Raw genomic sequence first — 15,806 nt, forward strand, 5'->3', positions numbered from 1 at the left:
CTCCCACCCCAGAGGCCCTTGAGGTCCACAAAGCTTCAGTCACTTGGAAGAAGGCTGTGAGGGGATGCAGATGAGCTCTCCATCCATGCTGTGATGGGGAGGGACAGTGGGTTTCTGGGTTACTAGAATTGAAGAGGATTAGGAGACAAGTTCTTGGAAACACACTCTCGGTCTGTGTTCTCCATAACAAAGCCCGCCCAGGACCTTCAGCACTGTTCTCCATGTCCTGAGTCTCTTCCTAAATGCTCTCTATCCTGAGGACTTCTTATACCATTGGGACATTACAAAGCCCCTGGGCTGGGCCTGCCATTCAGACAACCAGAGGATGTGTGAGATGGGAAGGAGCTCTCAGAGGATGCCCGTGGTTGGTGTGGTGCAGAAACTTGCACTCCCACAGCTTTCAAAAGTGTTGAGTGTAAATCATCTACACATTCTGGGGGACTTTCTCTGGGGATCCCTACAGGCATGTGGCAGGGCAGAGGCAGGGCAGGGCAGGGCAGGAGTCAGAAGGGGCTAAGGAGGTTTTAGGTCTAACCTCTGCTCAGAGCAAAGCCAGCTTGTTAGTTAGATGAGGTCTCTCATGACCTTGTCTGTGTGAGTTTAGAAATTCTCCAAGGATGGAGATCCTCCTTCAAATCTTTGCACCCCTGCCCCAGTCTGTGACCGTCACTGGAGTTTCCTTCAGTTCATCTCATGCCTATTGCCTCTTGCCCTTTCACTGTGCACTTCCAAGAATATCTCGGCTCCATCTGCTTTCTATCCCCATTAGTAAGTCCTGCTGCATCACTAAAATCAGGGTATTTCCGGTTGGTTCCCCTTCCTAGCACCTTGGGAGGTGAGGACAGACACAAAAAATCTGAACCACCCCTATGGACTGTTTGTTATTGTCCTGTATCTGAAGCTCAGACCAAGCAGTGACTCCATTTTGGCCCCACTAAAGTAGTGCGGCATCAGCCAAAGCAGCAGGGAACTCAGCAGCAAAGCCAGACCTTAGTTTGCCTTAACACAGCAAAGGATGAGACAGCAGCCTCCAGTCTTGAGTTTCAGTGCCTCCCCCTGAAACAGGCAGGCAGAATGAGATCAGTGCATGAACTCAAGCTCCTCGGTACTTAGGAGAACATCCACAGCACTTCAAAGCAGCCCGCCATGCTCCCTTCAGCCTGAGACATGTTGGAGAGGCCCTTCTTAACACCCAGTGACAGTGAGGGAACAAGCACAGGAGCTCCTGGCTGCACGGGAACCCAAGCCCATCTCTCTGAGGCTCTCTTCGTGGGATTGCCTTTCATTCTGGGTTTATTTCCTGACCTGATAGGGGACATGCTGCTGTCTCCACTGCTCGAATGAGCATTGCTTTGCCAGGACAGCAGAGGGAGGAGGGAAGGCAGCAGGATCCTTTGAGTATGTCATGTTTGTAGGTGCTACACACCCTGAGCGGGACCGATAACAACAACCAAAATGTAGCAGCTTTGGGTGGGGATGGAAAAAATAAACCTCCAAGTGGCAAGGCGGTGCCTGGCCCTGGAGGCTGTAACAGAAAAGCTTGAGGGTGACGTCCTTGTTAGACCAGGAGCAGAGGGTGGATGAGCTGTTCAGCCTGCTGCTTCCCACCTCATCTGTCCTTCAGTACCTCTGCGACTGGGTGGAAGCAGCAGTGAGGGCTGGTGAGAGCTAAATCCCGGCTCAGAGCCCCTCCTGCTCATCTCCCTGAACACAGCTTGCCCGCTGTCCTGGGACCAGCCAGAAACATGTCTGCCGTGGCTAGGCTAGGGAGTGCCTGCAGGATCAGGCATCTTGGTCCCTCCTAACTGTGAACTCTGGGAGAGCGAAGGCAACAGTGCAGGGAGAGAGAGTGATTTCTGCAAATGGGTTTGTGCAGTCTGGGAGAACCAGCTACTAGGGTGTGTAAACACTGCTTGTTGTTCGCCCCACAGCACCCACGTGTTAGGTGCTGTACGGGGGTCCAGAGCGGAGGAGGAGTCTGCGGTCTATGGCCAGGTCCACTGTCAGGTTGAGGAGTGTGGGTCTCTTTTTAAGCCCCATCTCTGGATCTCAGGGCACCCTCAGGCTTTCACCTGCCTCTGCGTAAGGCTGTGCAGTGCCCAAAGGGCTCTGTCCCGTCCCCATTCCCACCATGTGCAGGTCCAGACTGAGAGCTGTGGGTGAAATGCAAAGATTGCCAATAAGCAGTGGGGCCAGTTCAAAACTTCACCAGACCATTTATTCGATAAAATTCCTGGCTTTGGGCTAGCTCCTTCCTTGGTCAGCCATGGATGGATATTTGGCTACTCTCTGGCAGTCTGGCCTGGAGAAGATCAGCTCCCACCCATGGCAGAGGGCAATCATTCACATAGTGCGTTGCCCCTAGGAGTACTTGCCTTGGGGTTATTGCTAGTGATCTCCTGACAACTGCTATTTTCCTAGAAGTCCCTGCTCCTGGAGTCATGAGAATTTGCAAGAACCACAGAGATACTCTTAATATATTTTTATCTTTGGAGGAAAAAGGACGAATTACTGACCTTCAGAGCACCTCCCAATGACTGCAAATGCAGAAAAGCCAACAGTAGTTGTTGTTTTTTGTGTGTGTGTGTCTCCTTTTTTTCAACTTATTTGTATAGGAAGAGGTATCTCTTCACTGCCAGAGAAGGATTAATAATGCTGATTTTTGCCAGTAGTGATCGGACTGTATGATCTGTCCCACACATGCTACCACATTTTGTAATAGCCAGTAACTTTGAATGAATTGACAAAGCCAGAGGCTTCCCCTTCACCCCACCATCTACTGTCAATAAAGCCATGAGCTTTGGAAATGAGGGCAGCAACTATAATAAAAAACATGGAAAAGTGACACCAGCACAGGTCCCCTAAAATAATACACAACACTGCACAACACCCAGGCACATGTTCTGTGCTGCATCTTATCCCCAGGACACAGCCTTATACCCTGTCCGACATGGCATATGGTGTCCCTTAGTGTGATGACTCTCTGGTCGATGTTCTGGGCCACTGGGATGTGATCCCTGTTCTGCTGGGGACAGGATCAGGCAGCAAGTGTGCCCATGTTTCACGTGTCAGTTACTCTGATGTTTGGGGCAGTGGGTCCAGCACAGCACATGTTGGACTTGAGCAAGGAGCCTTCCTTCCCAGGGTGGGAGCACAAGGGTGGTTAGAGGGCTACAAGGGACACCAGTTGCTTCCTCATGGTGAGGGCAGAAATCCCAGCCTTGGCATACAGCGATGGGTCTCCATCGTGCCATAGGGACTAGCAATAGGAAAGAGCTCCTAGATCCTTCCAGGCTAGTAGTTCCCACGATGACAGCTTACCTAAAAATCCCTCCAACATTGCTATTGGCCCAAGGAGCAAAAATTAAGGCCAACAAGGAGGTCAAAGGTCCAGTGTTGACCACAAAGCATTATTTGGTTTGTGGTATTGTCTAGGCACCAGTGAAGGCGGGCATCCCCAGCATAACTCTCCTGGAGGCCTTAGTGTTTTCTCCTCTATGCACTCTCCTTGGGGCCTCTTTAACTCATCATGAGATGTCTGATGGAGCCCTGGATGGGCTTGCCTGAGTGCAAGCAGCATTTGCACGTTGGGCCCAAATCACGTCTCCCTTACCCACAGGGAAGCCTGTAGGTTTCTGAAATGGTGGGGAAGATCTCTCCTATGTTCAGTCAATGCATGTATGCTTTGATACCATTTAGCACAGCATGTCTTGATGAAAAGGGATGTCTCCGAGTGTCAGCACTATCTTGTCAGCTGGTCTCCAGAGAGAAGCACAGAAGTATCAAACTTGTTCTCAGAGGCAGATGCTCAAGGGTGGGAAATCACAGTGGAATAAAGCTTAATAAAGTTTTAAACGATTGAAAACAATTGGCATGTAATGGAAAGTGTTGAACAACCTGATTGACAGGTGTTTTTATGTGCTTCCATCCTACAGAATGTCCTTACGGTAAGCTGAGTGCTGCATCAGGAACACAGGAGAACAGAGACATAGATCTCATTGTTTCCTCTCCTCCCACCTGAAATTTGCATTTTGAATCAGCAGGGAAGTTTATTTCCACGTTGAACCACTATCAGTTTGACAGCTGCAGCACTAAATCCTTTCCTGGGCTTCACAGCTGCCAAAGCCTCCATTAGTTCTTTGTACCAAGATCTCAGTATTTCATTAGATGCCAGTTAGAAAGTGTTTGGGACTTTGGTGAGTCTAAGTAAAAATGTACCTCTGACCTCTATCTAGCCAGGAGTCCACCAGCTGGCCTCTAGGCTTCCCTTAGGAAATCCTCTGTCCTGCACAATTTTGATGTCTCCATCTCCTCTTGAGAGCATTAACGTACAGGCGAGGCCCCCAAGTGGGGTAGTTAGCTTATATCTTGCTGGTACCTCAGACAGCCTCTCCGGCCGGGAGCTCTGTCAAACCCATTCTTATGCACAGCCTGAGGTTTGCAGAACTGGTCCAGCCTGTCTGCTGGGATCCTGCTGATCTGCACCTGGCCCGGATCCAGGACAACCTGCAGCCGCTTTGCTGCTACCAGATTGCCAGTGTCGGGCACGCCGAGGCAATGTCGGTGGGTAGGAGTGAGTGTGATGTGCTTACAGAGGATGTAAAAAGAGTGTCCGCCGTTCTGTGCATGCCTTGAATACTCAGGCACAGACTGGTTACAACGTGCCCAGCAGACCCGTACGACACTGCTCTGTCTGCATATTCAGCGGCAGGTTTTCAAGAGAAGACCTTGTCCAAGATTGGCAGGACACAGGCTACTTGGTGCTACTCCTATTTATCTGCTTGCTCCTTGGATTCATACTCTGGTGATTCTCTGTTTTCCTGTAAATAGAAAATGAAAAGAGATGCTAATAATTTAGAGAACCCTGCTGAGATCTAAAAAGTCAAGGTCTGTCCAATAAAGACACCTGAAATTGAAAGCAAGCATAGGACTTGGGATCACTGACCGTCAACCAGATCAGATACAGAAGCACAAGCAGACTTCTGCCTGGGGTGACAAAGAGGATGTCCCAAGGTCCATGAGTGCAATCCTGTCAGCTTATGGGCTGGGCATTGTGGGCTGCCCAGTGATAGTTAGGATCAACACAGTTCAGTGTACAACTACGATTGGTAATATTTGGTTACAAAATGCGGATTTTTCCTCTTGAAAATCTAGACATATCAGTGAAACCTTGAAATTGTTTGGGTTGGTATTCTCCCCAGAGTTCCAGGATATTTCCTCTGGTGGGAAATACCGTGGCTGTGGTTCTGTGCAGGAGATGGCATGTGGAAGAGAGTCCAGACTCCCAAAAGCATGCATGAGTCATGTGAGAGAGGACCCCCAGCATGCACTTCTGGTGCATTTTGGGGTTAAAATCCTAGGGAAGGAAGAACTGGAGGGTGCTGCTTTTCAATGACAGATGGTTCATGTCAGTGGGGTGACTTGGGGGGCACAGATTGGGAAGGGAGTGGAGGAGGACCACCAGTTCCCAGTGCCCTGCAGTCATGGGCACTGTTCCATAGATAGTGGGCTACACTGTGCCCCCAGGCCATAAAACATCCCCAGCAGCCTGGAACAAACAGACCAAGTACAAAACCACAAAAACCCACCACTGAAAGACAAGATCTTGGGTCAATAATGCCCTGGGTTTGGGCCAGCACTTTCAGCACTGTGCAAGACTGAGCTTCCAAGGGACAGGGACTCACAGAACCGTCACTTGAGCTCTTCCTGCTGCTGGTGAGGCCAACTCAGCCTCAGCTCTATCAGGGGTTTACTCTGCTCCAGCTGGTGTGGTCTGAGGACAGGGGAAGAGGGAGAGACCCCGTGTCCCTGCGATGGAAAGGGAAACTGGAGACCATCAGAGCTAGTGCTGTAGAGGTGCTGGGATGTGCAGGCTTGTGGGTGCCCACCAAAGGGGAAGGTGGGGTACCAAAGGATTCCAAAGATGTGGTGAAGACCTTGGGGGAAGGGTACAGAGAGAAGAGTGCCAGGGCATGAGGAAGAGCAAAGTGGAATATGGAAGGTGGAAGGTGGCACAGGGCAAGAAAGACTGGGAGACACAACCAGTGCACCACAAGGAGAGTGGAAGTGGCGTGATGATGCGAAGGTGGAGCAATCCTGTGGTACGTGGGGAATGAGGAACCTGGGGCTGATCTGCCAATTCTTACCCAAAAAATGAGGCCACATGTTCTCTGCTACAGGCTCAGCACATCCAGCCCTTAGCTGGGCTGAGGCAGATTGTCCTGCTTGGTCCCCTCCCAGCCTCTTCTCTCAGTGTGGCAATGGGGACCCTGTGAAGTCATCCTACTGGCTTCAGGACCACATGTGTCCTAAAAGGATGGAGGACAGGAATGCATGAAGAGACAGCCCATGGTGAGAGAAGTCCCATGGTGCCCTGCAGTGGGCACACAATAGAAGTGGAAGGTTTTCCCCTCTGGGAGTCAGCACTAGTTGATTACTTTGGTTCACATGTGAAAGGGTATTCCTATGCCCATCTGTGCAAGGCACCTGGACGCAAATGGCTGAGCTGGACACGTGTTGCACGGACACACAAAGAAAGAAGTCTTCTGCTTTGACTGTGCATCACCTCTACATGTGCATCAGGCTGGGGAGCAGTGCTAACCCTGGCCGGAGCCACGTGAGTTTTGGGACTATCAGAGAGTGCAGACAAATTGGCAAAGGCAAAATGGGTGAGCAGGCATACCCCGTGGGGAGTGCTTGAGCTAGCACTTTGAATCCCAGAGCCTGCACAACCCTGTCACTGTAATGCTGGGCTCACCCAGAGCTGGTGTGCGGTGTTGGTATGTACCTGTGTGTAATGAAGACCTCTCTCCTTCCATGGACCTGGAGATGGCCCCACTGGTGCATGCCAGGAGGCTGGGGCACAGGGGTGACTGGCCTTTCCTGGCTGTGGGCAGCACCCACCACCCCTCATCAAGAGCAAAGCTGGGCTCCTGGTGATGTGCTGATGTGTGCGCTGGCTCATCGAATGTCAGATGCTGTCAGAGACTTTTCCCTGCAACAAGCACTGTTTCGGTGTGGAGTGGCCTGCTAGCCTGGGAGGCAGATGAGACTGATGGTGACAGGACCTAGCACCCATCTCTCCACCAGACTCCCTGGGTGATGGAGCCAGCTCCCTGCGTGTTTTTGCTGGGTGTTTGTCCCCCCAGCAGGGGACAGACATTGAATGGTGACAAAGCACTCAGCTGGGCTTTATGGGCTGGATTGAACAGGTTGGGCACTAACAATTAAAAACCCCAGAGCAAATAAAGCAGGGTGTTGGTTACTGTTGCCCTTCCTTATGTATAGCTGCAATATCCAACTAATGCTTGTAACAAGCTCTTATCTGGAAGCACATCAAGGAAATACTTAAAAGAGGTAGTTCCAAGGGCACATGGCTGAAAAAGCACCCTGAAACCTAATGGCAGAGGGTAAAAACTGAACTCCTGGTTGGGGCACCCTGCCAAGTTCAGGGCTTTAAAAGTGACTTACGCTGCAGCTACCAGGTTCCTCGGGGAGTGGAGAAAACTTCCTGGATGCTAATCACAGCCACTGCAAACAAGAGAAGAAATATAGGGAAAAAAAGAAAAAAAGTAAATAAAGTGAAAACTTTTCTTACTGGTTATGAGAGGCTTTATCAAAAAACTGTGCAAGGATGGGAGACAGCAGCTGCCTGGAGATATCTGCTGAGTGGTTGATGGGTCAGGATCACAGTGGTTTGGAGATCTTCGTCCTATCTTACACATTGCGGGGTATATGTCTTGGGGCACTGACCTGACCGAGATGCCTGAACTGAAAAGTGTTGGATGTGGTATCAGCTCCGATACTCACCAGCATGTCGGTGGGGAGCATCTTCTCTATCTGCCTTCTCTTTGTTTGGTGTACTGTTGTAAAATTGTTAGTTGCTTCGAGTGAGAGTTGGCTTGTGATATGTGGGTGCTCATCAGGGCCAACAACTGGGACTTCTTGGTATTTCCATTACTTTTTTTCATGTGGCGTACAGCTCCAAGCACAGCAGGGCTGCTCATTAAATTAAGCTAATTGGCTCCACAAGCCTCACCAGAATGCTGATGGGGAGGAACATATCCTTGGGATGTTGTGAAGGATGGAGGATGCTGTCTGTGCAGTGGTGATCACACAACACAGGGACATTTTCACCTCTCTTCACCATCCTTTTGAGTGGTGTTGCTACTCATAAAAAAGGCCAGAAGTGAGCCATTTACAGAAGCTCTCAACTGGCCCTGATGTTTCCACATCACCACAAACCCCTCCATGCAATGCATGTAAAGCAAGGGCTTATCTTCACTGTATGGGACCCTTTTTCACATGTGCTTTAGGGTCAGGCTGTGGTAGCTAACCAGGGTCTGTGTTGCCTGCTCTTTGTGTTTACTGGGCTACTGTCAAATAAATCAAACACTTTCTGGACTAGCCCAAGATTAATAAAGAATAATCTCAGAGAGAGTGTTCAAATATGGTGCTTTTGTACTTATTTTCCATGTATTCAGCATTTGATCCCGGGCTGCATACAGCATAGCAAATAGTTGCATTGGGGACACAAGCTCCACTTGGTTTTTCACTATTTCCCATCACCTTACTGGAAATAGATACCCAGCTGGCAAAGCCTTCTCAAGCATGGCTGCCCAGGAGCTGCACGTTGGTATGATGCGGGTACGTCTCAGGCAAGCGGCCTCAAAGCTGAGCTGAGCATGGAGAAGGTAAGGGCTGTGCTTCTTAGCTGTGTGGTTGCACAGCACCCTGGACCCTGTTTGCTTGCCGAAGTGTACCATTTACACAGAGGTTTTAGTGCTAAGCGACCATACTGGATCTGGACTATTCTTATTGACTTTCTCTATTTGCCCAGGTTGTGAATGCCCCTGGGAGGCTGCTCATGCTCTCTGTGCCTCTGCTACCAAAAGCAGTTAGGAGAGAGCAGCAGTTCTGCAGAACCTGCAATTCACAGTATCATCTAATGGTAAAATCTAAACAAATAAACCCAAGAAATTAGCAACTTCTAATTTCCACCAAGGATTCCCCTCCCCCAGATTCACTCACATCTGGCTCATCTCATCAAAAGCATGTTCTGCCCATAAATAATCCATTCCAGGTCATTTAAAAATCTAACATTTTTCCTGAGGTGTGGCTATCACTAACAGAAAGATCTGGCTGTCCTGCTAAAACCTGATTCTGCTCTTCCCGACTATTGTGAAGCACCTCTGTGCGCGTAGGTGTACGCACCTTTCCCCTGAGGGTCCCTCTGGCTGGGCGATGCTGTAGGGAACAGCAGGCCCTTCCCTGTGATCTTTTGGAGCTCTTCCCCTGAATGCTGCTTTAGCGCTTCCCAGCAGATGATGTTGCTCCTCCAAATGCTAGTTTCCACTTCTGCTTTTCTGGAGCCTTGGGTTAGTTAAAACCTAGTTCTCTAAAGGGGACCTCGATGTTGGATGTGTACCAGGATATCCAGAAGAGGAGGCTGAAGGCGATCAGTACAGCTCCTGAGTAGATGAAGAAGTCCCAGTAGCTTAGTGGAGCAAAAATTCCCAGGAGGAGGATGATCAGTCCAGCCACATCACATAACAGAGCGAGGAGGAGTATCAGAGCACAGCGGCCCATGTATTTGAAGAGGACCATGGTGGAGCCCTCCTAGCAGAGACCCTCAGGGAGGGGACGATGCAGCTGACAGCATCCCGGCACTTGTCTCTTCCTTGCTGCCTTGCGTGCTGCCAGGAGGAAGTACAAATGTCACAACACACCTTGCAGAACAATCGGGAGGGAGCACGCGATATTGCTTTAACCGTTTCATGCCCCTGTCATTGCATTGCCTCTGCCTTTGCTGGAGCAGATCCCATTGCGGGGGACGTCTCTCTCTGCAAGGCATGTATGAAGCCGCTGGGGAAGGGATCTGCCATTGGGGTACCCTGTAATCAGCCTGAGTGGAGGCCAGTTACACCCAGCCTCCCTGAAAGGTGCAAGTCTGATCCTGACTCAGCCCTCGGACAGGCCAAACTCCTTTGATTTGAGAGCAGAGGGGTCTCATGTTGCTTTTGGGTAGCATCTGCCATGCAAGGATCCCAGTGAAGTTTGCAGAACACTGGCTCTACCTTCCCAATGGCAACCTGGGAATATTACAGCATTCCACTTTCTTTGACAGGGAAACTGAGGCACAAGATGTTATCCACAGCATCAAAAAATGCATCTCCCTTCCGATACCTCCAAAATTCAAGTCTTGCTGGATACCCACAAATCCGACAACCTATGTTCACTGCCCATCCCCAAAACTGGAACCAAGCAAGTCAATGGTGAACCACTGAATAGCCCAGGATTTCCCAGACCTCCTGGCTTGTCTCTTAGCCAGTATCATTTCATGGGATCCAGGATTGCTAATTTCTGTTCTTGAGCTGCTGTGTGACACTTGACATATTATTCCTCTCCTGTCTCACCAGTCTGTGCATCACTTGGCCAAAAGGGCCCCTGGGGAAGTCTGAGGGAGGTGGAGTGTCTTGGGAGACCTTGGCACTGGCAGAGCAGCCCAGATCATGAATACTGCACAGCTCATAGGCTGGCTTCTGCCTGTCCCATCTCTTGGCCAAGCAGAGGCTGCCAAATCTTGAGAAAGGGCCACTGAGTGTGAGGTCAGAGTCAGGGAACAGAATGGTCCTTGGGTGCAGCTGAGCTGCTCCAGATGGTCTTAGCTCCACGAATTCCTGGGGTCAATAGTGTGCTCCCTCCTCACCTTGCCAAACCCAGAACATCAAGAGCCTTTCTCCTGCCTGGGCAGCCTCAGCCACTGTTCTGCCAAGGACAGCTTGAGGGCTGGAGGGGAGTGAGGACACTACCTATCTTGACCAAGTGATTTCTCTCCTGCATGGGGAAGCCCAAGCACTAAAAATCTCCATGCTCCTGCCTGCCACTCACAGTATCATCCTACAAAAGGCAAGCACACAGCAGAGGAAGCTGCCCAGCATGGGCCTGTGGTTCTCTCTCCCTTTATCTAGGCTGCCAGCATTGCAAACACACCGCAGGTGTCACTGGGCTGCAAAACCTTTATTCCAGTGTGTGCTATTCCTTCCCCAGTGGCAACAGTCTGTCTGTTCCAGGAGATTTTTTCCCCCAATGTCTGAACAATGAAGGCCTTTAAATAAGCAAATAAATAACTAACCTCTTCTTTGTGCATCATCCCCCTCTGGGGCTAAGAGGGAATCTGTCCTTTGCCAGCCCAGGATTACACCTGGATTAGTTGCCAGAGAGGTGGAGGGAGGTGCCAGGGCCCAGTTTCTTTCCATTCAGGATCTGCTCATCTCATTTGCAGGAAACATGCTCTGAAATTTTCCATCATGGGTGCTCAGCCAATAAAATCCCTCACTCCCAAACCCAGCCTTCCCTTCCTCACGGTCTTCTCAGCACCCCACTGCCTGGGAGTCACCCAGAGCTGAGCGTGAGCTTCGCCAGCTGGCCGGCTGCTGGGGTTCAGGCTGGGCTTGTTCATACATGGATAGTCTCCCCTAACCCCTGCCCCGTGATCGGCAATGGTAGGCTTGGAGCATTGCCCAGCGCCTAGTTTGGTGCTGGGGCAGCCCATTAGGTGGAAGTATGACTCTAGATATCTTTTTCTTTGGTCTTCTTTAAATGGACTGGCATGTTTGCGCAGATGGACAGAAGACAAAAACAGAGGTTTACCCCTCTTTTCTCCCCAGCTCAGCTGCATTTTGGTGAACTGGCCAGAGGTTTAGTGTTGTCAGTGATGGAGCTGCCCTGGTCAAGATTTTCCAGCGAGACTGAGCCCCATCGCCCTCTGGAGTGGGGCATCATTTCTCCTTGCCCTCCTCTCACTCTCACAGCCACATCTAGTTCTTGTTTCTTTTTGCTTTTCCAAGTCTTTATCTGCTGTTCACTGAACTTCAGAGAGTTCTTACAATTGATTAAAAAGCCTGTTGTTTCTGTAGTGGGAGAGCCCCAGAAGATACCCAAAGAGTTTTCTCTCCTTTCCACCCTGGCTTTCTCCTGGTCTCTGATCCTGACAGACATTAGCCTCACGTGGCAGCGTGGCCATCAACCCAGGAAGCCCCACCGCAGACGCAGCCTCAGATCAGAGACACTGTCCACGAGCAAACAGCTTGAATGAAGATGGGTCTGACGGAAGGAGTTCTGGTCAATCCATGCCTGCCCAGACCCACACTGTGAAGGGCTAGTGCCACCATGATCTCACCAGGCCAGACTAAGAGGTCTTCTTGTGGCTGCATCCTATGCCTGGGGCAGACTATCCGTGAAAAAGTTTTCAGGAAAACTCTTGGAGGCTGTCATTGCCCAGAAGCAGAAGGAATTGATGGTCCCACTCCTCATATTGGGAGTAGCTGTGGCAACTTGCAGTCCCTCCGAAGTAGATATTGTGCAGTGTGGGCAGGCTTGTCCTACGCACTTGGTGTCCCTCCAGAAGAACTCCAAGACCTGGGTAGTATTTACCACCACAGCCAAGGCTTCTGTTAGACTCTAAAGCTGCTGGTGATGGGTTGTTTTTAGCTTTTGGAAAAGATTTTTTCACCAGGCACAGAGAAAGATGGAGCTGGCCCTGCTCCAGACTGTTTCCTTCCTGGCACAGTCAGACAAGACTCCTGTTTGCATTTGTCTCAGTGTGAGAAGATGCAGGGAGTGATGAAGGCCACCAATGCACAGCAAAAGGACCTAGAAATACCAGCTCTCCTCTGCCAACACTCCTCTCCTTGCAATCTCCTGTTTTTTTGAACCAAGTGTTTGCAAGGTGAGTGACCTGCATTACACATCTGGAGTATATCAACAACCCAGCTTGAATTTGCTTTGTAGGAGGAAAGATTTTCACCTGAGTGCATTTCAGTGATGCTGAGCTATGCCAGACAGTGGGCAGGAACAGCGATTTGCCTGTGATAGCACTAAAGGAAATACAACACACTAGTAAATTGCTCCTCCAGTTGGAAAGGAATCCAAAGGTTCCCAGAAGTTCACTCACCACCAGTTAAGGGTTCAAAAAATTATAACCATTTGCATTTATCTCCAAAGATATTTTAAAAAAGAGCAAAAATATGCCTACCTCTTCTGCCTTTTTCCAGACCAGTTCTGCCATGACTGGACTGATGATATTAGTGGAAAACGTTTGTCCCCAGAGCTGGTCCAGAACAGGTTTGCAGAAGTATGCGGCAAGAGAGAACCAGTTCTTCAAAGGAAACAACGAATGTTGCTTCCCCAAGTTATATATTAGTCGGGCACAGCAAGCATTTGAGCAGGTAAATGGAAATGGTCTGACAAAATCTTTGGCTAGCAGGAGTTAGTCAATATTTATTTAACTGCAACATTGAGAGATGAACACGAGAATGAGCCTTCAAAAAGTTCATGCCATGTGACAGTAAAATGTGAGGAACTCCCTGTAGCACAGACTGAACTTTTAGGAAACATTTGCCTGAGGATGGGGACAAAACAGATAGGCAGTGCAATGCTGTTTAACCAAGCAGCCCAGGGATGGTTCATGCACTGAACTCTCCAGCCACAGATCCATGGCTTGAGGCTATCTGTGCCTATGATGATGACAGTTCAAGCTGCCATAAATGCAGGGGCAGAGGATGAGCTCAGCTCTGGCAGGGAAGGGAAAATCTGTCTCCCCTCCTGTGGCACACAGGGACTGACTTCTTCAAAGGCTAGCAGCTCTGTGCAGGGTCAGAGCATTTTGGGGCTGGGTCTAACCTGTGGGACTCACAGCTTCAAGACTCAAGCCCAGGTGTAGGAAGTGTCTTCCTTCACCAGATGAAAGCTCAGAGCAATTTATATCAAATTCCCAAGACTTGTCCATGGGGAGGAATGGTAGAAACAGCCCTCTGAAAGACAGATGGTTAGACACTGACCGATTGGATCTCATCGTCTGAGAAATAAGCCCAGATATCAGAGGTGGACAGGAGCAACACTGATTTAGGAAAGCCTCCTGTCCCCATCCGCCTGCCTTGCTTAGCCCTGGCTGACAGCATGAGGGCTGGTGATGCCAACGCTTGGGAAGTCATCCCGCAGGGGACAAGACTTCAAAGCATCCAGAACACGCTGGGTTAGCGCCTGTTCCTCCCTCCTGAGAGAAACTCCCACACTTTGCAGGGTCCTTCACACCCCAGCCCTACTCAGCCTGTCCAGCCCTCCGGTGCCTGCCCCAGCAGGGCAGGACTCAGGGAGGCAGAAGCTCCTGTCCAGTCTCATGGCCTGAACTTCACAAGCCCTGGCTGGGGCACAGTTTCAGTGCTAGCTACAGAGGGTAAAATGGCCACTGAGAGCCTCACAGCAGATCTTCAAATACTCCCCAGGAGTGACCAGCAGCCAGAGACGTTTCTTTGCAAGCTCATCTGCAAAAAAGCTGAGCAGCGGGAGAGGGGAAGAGACAGCGCAGGGGGCTGGACTGCAGGGCAGCAGCCGCTGATGCTGGCAGGCACCACTGTAAAACCATTGCAGCAGACTTAACAGGTGACAGCTGGCTTATACTCGTATTCACGTTGCTAGCAGTTGAAGGGCTAATGAACATTCACAGCAGCAATGCCCCAGGGACAGCTTATTAACTGCTCCTCAATCGATCTGATGCAATCGGCCGTGCACAGCTCTGTTTGCCTTGGGCAGCTGCCTCCTTCCCCGGCACCGAGGGACTGGCAAACAGACCCTGTGCGCTGAGGTCGGTGCTGCTAATGAATACAGAGGCAGGGCTGATTATAGAGGCGTACGATTTCCAGTTCAAAGAGCTCAAAGATCTGCAGTCGGTTGCAGGAAAGATCTGCAAGTCAGGAGTGGAAAGGAAGCAGAGCTGGAATTAAGGTTGCTGGCACATCCCAAATTCAGGCACTGTGCAAAACTCAGCATAATCCCCGGTCCTCTGTCCCCAGAGCCCTTCTGCAGTGCAGATCCGCCTGGGGAAGAGGCAGGGGCAGGTAGTAAGCAGAGCAGAATCTGAAGCACTCACACTGCAGAGATTTCAAACGCTTTCCCTCCTGGGTTGCTGAGCCATAAATGTCCCAAGGAAGTCTGGTCTCCTGTCCCTTGAGATGACTGTAGGTTCCCTTCTCTTCCCATGTCCTTATGCAGGCTGCGGGGACACAGCAGCTAAATGTGGCACCCCAGGGGTTGGAGCAGGGGGGGTCCACGCCCCGTGTTCAATACTCCATGTCCTCAAACCTTGAATTTTACAGCTGGGGCAGCTGGAGCACCTGTACCAGGCAGTCTTGCTACAGCAGAGGCAGTGCCACACACACCTGGGGCCTTTTATACTTGGAGGTTAGTGACCTGCTTCTCATTTTTCTGCAGACACCAAAGGGAGGTTTGTTTGATTGTCGCTGGCCCCCGGAGCCGCAGCTGAGCTGCTTGCCAGCTCGCAGCGCGTCCCGCTGTTCCCAGAAGCAGCCACACTGCCCTCGGAGGCCCAGCTCAGCGGTAATTGCTGATCTTCCCATCAGAGTGGAGAGAGCTGCTTTTAGCAGATGAGCTTGTCGATCATGGGCTGCTCGGGGTTTATTGCTTCTACTGCTCTCGGAGCCGGCAGCAGTGAACCTGTGCAGTAAGCCCAGTCTGCAGGGCCCAAAGCAAGCCCCACTGCAGGTCCCACAGCAGATCTGGGCTGTTGGTCTCTCCTGACCTCGGCCACATACCAAGGGCCCCCAACCCTGAAAAGCTGCCCCCCCGCCCCCCCGCATACTTGTCCTGGAGAGCTTATCCCCAAAACACCAATCGCCCCATGGGGACACACATAAACTTGTGGGATGTCCTTCCTTTGGCCCATCCTGGTTCCCAAATCAGGCAGGACATATTCTGGAGCTATTGTCCCTTAAATCCCCCAGCTTAAG

General features: G+C 50.6%; 1 long non-coding RNA gene across 1 annotated transcript; it reads right to left on the reverse strand.

Annotated features, from left to right (window-relative positions):
* Window positions 1-2,196: 2,196 nt before the first annotated feature.
* On the reverse strand, window positions 2,197-9,679 carry LOC112995526 (uncharacterized). Its single transcript, XR_003262203.2, has 4 exons — window positions 9,214-9,679; window positions 7,471-7,530; window positions 6,147-6,308; window positions 2,197-4,820 (listed from the first exon to the last, which is right to left on the reverse strand). It is a non-coding gene; the product is annotated as an uncharacterized LOC112995526 (long non-coding RNA).
* Window positions 9,680-15,806: the final 6,127 nt, after the last annotated feature.

The sequence above is a fragment of the Dromaius novaehollandiae genome, chromosome 18 (assembly GCF_036370855.1).
Source record: "Dromaius novaehollandiae isolate bDroNov1 chromosome 18, bDroNov1.hap1, whole genome shotgun sequence".
NCBI lineage: Eukaryota > Metazoa > Chordata > Aves > Casuariiformes > Dromaiidae > Dromaius > Dromaius novaehollandiae.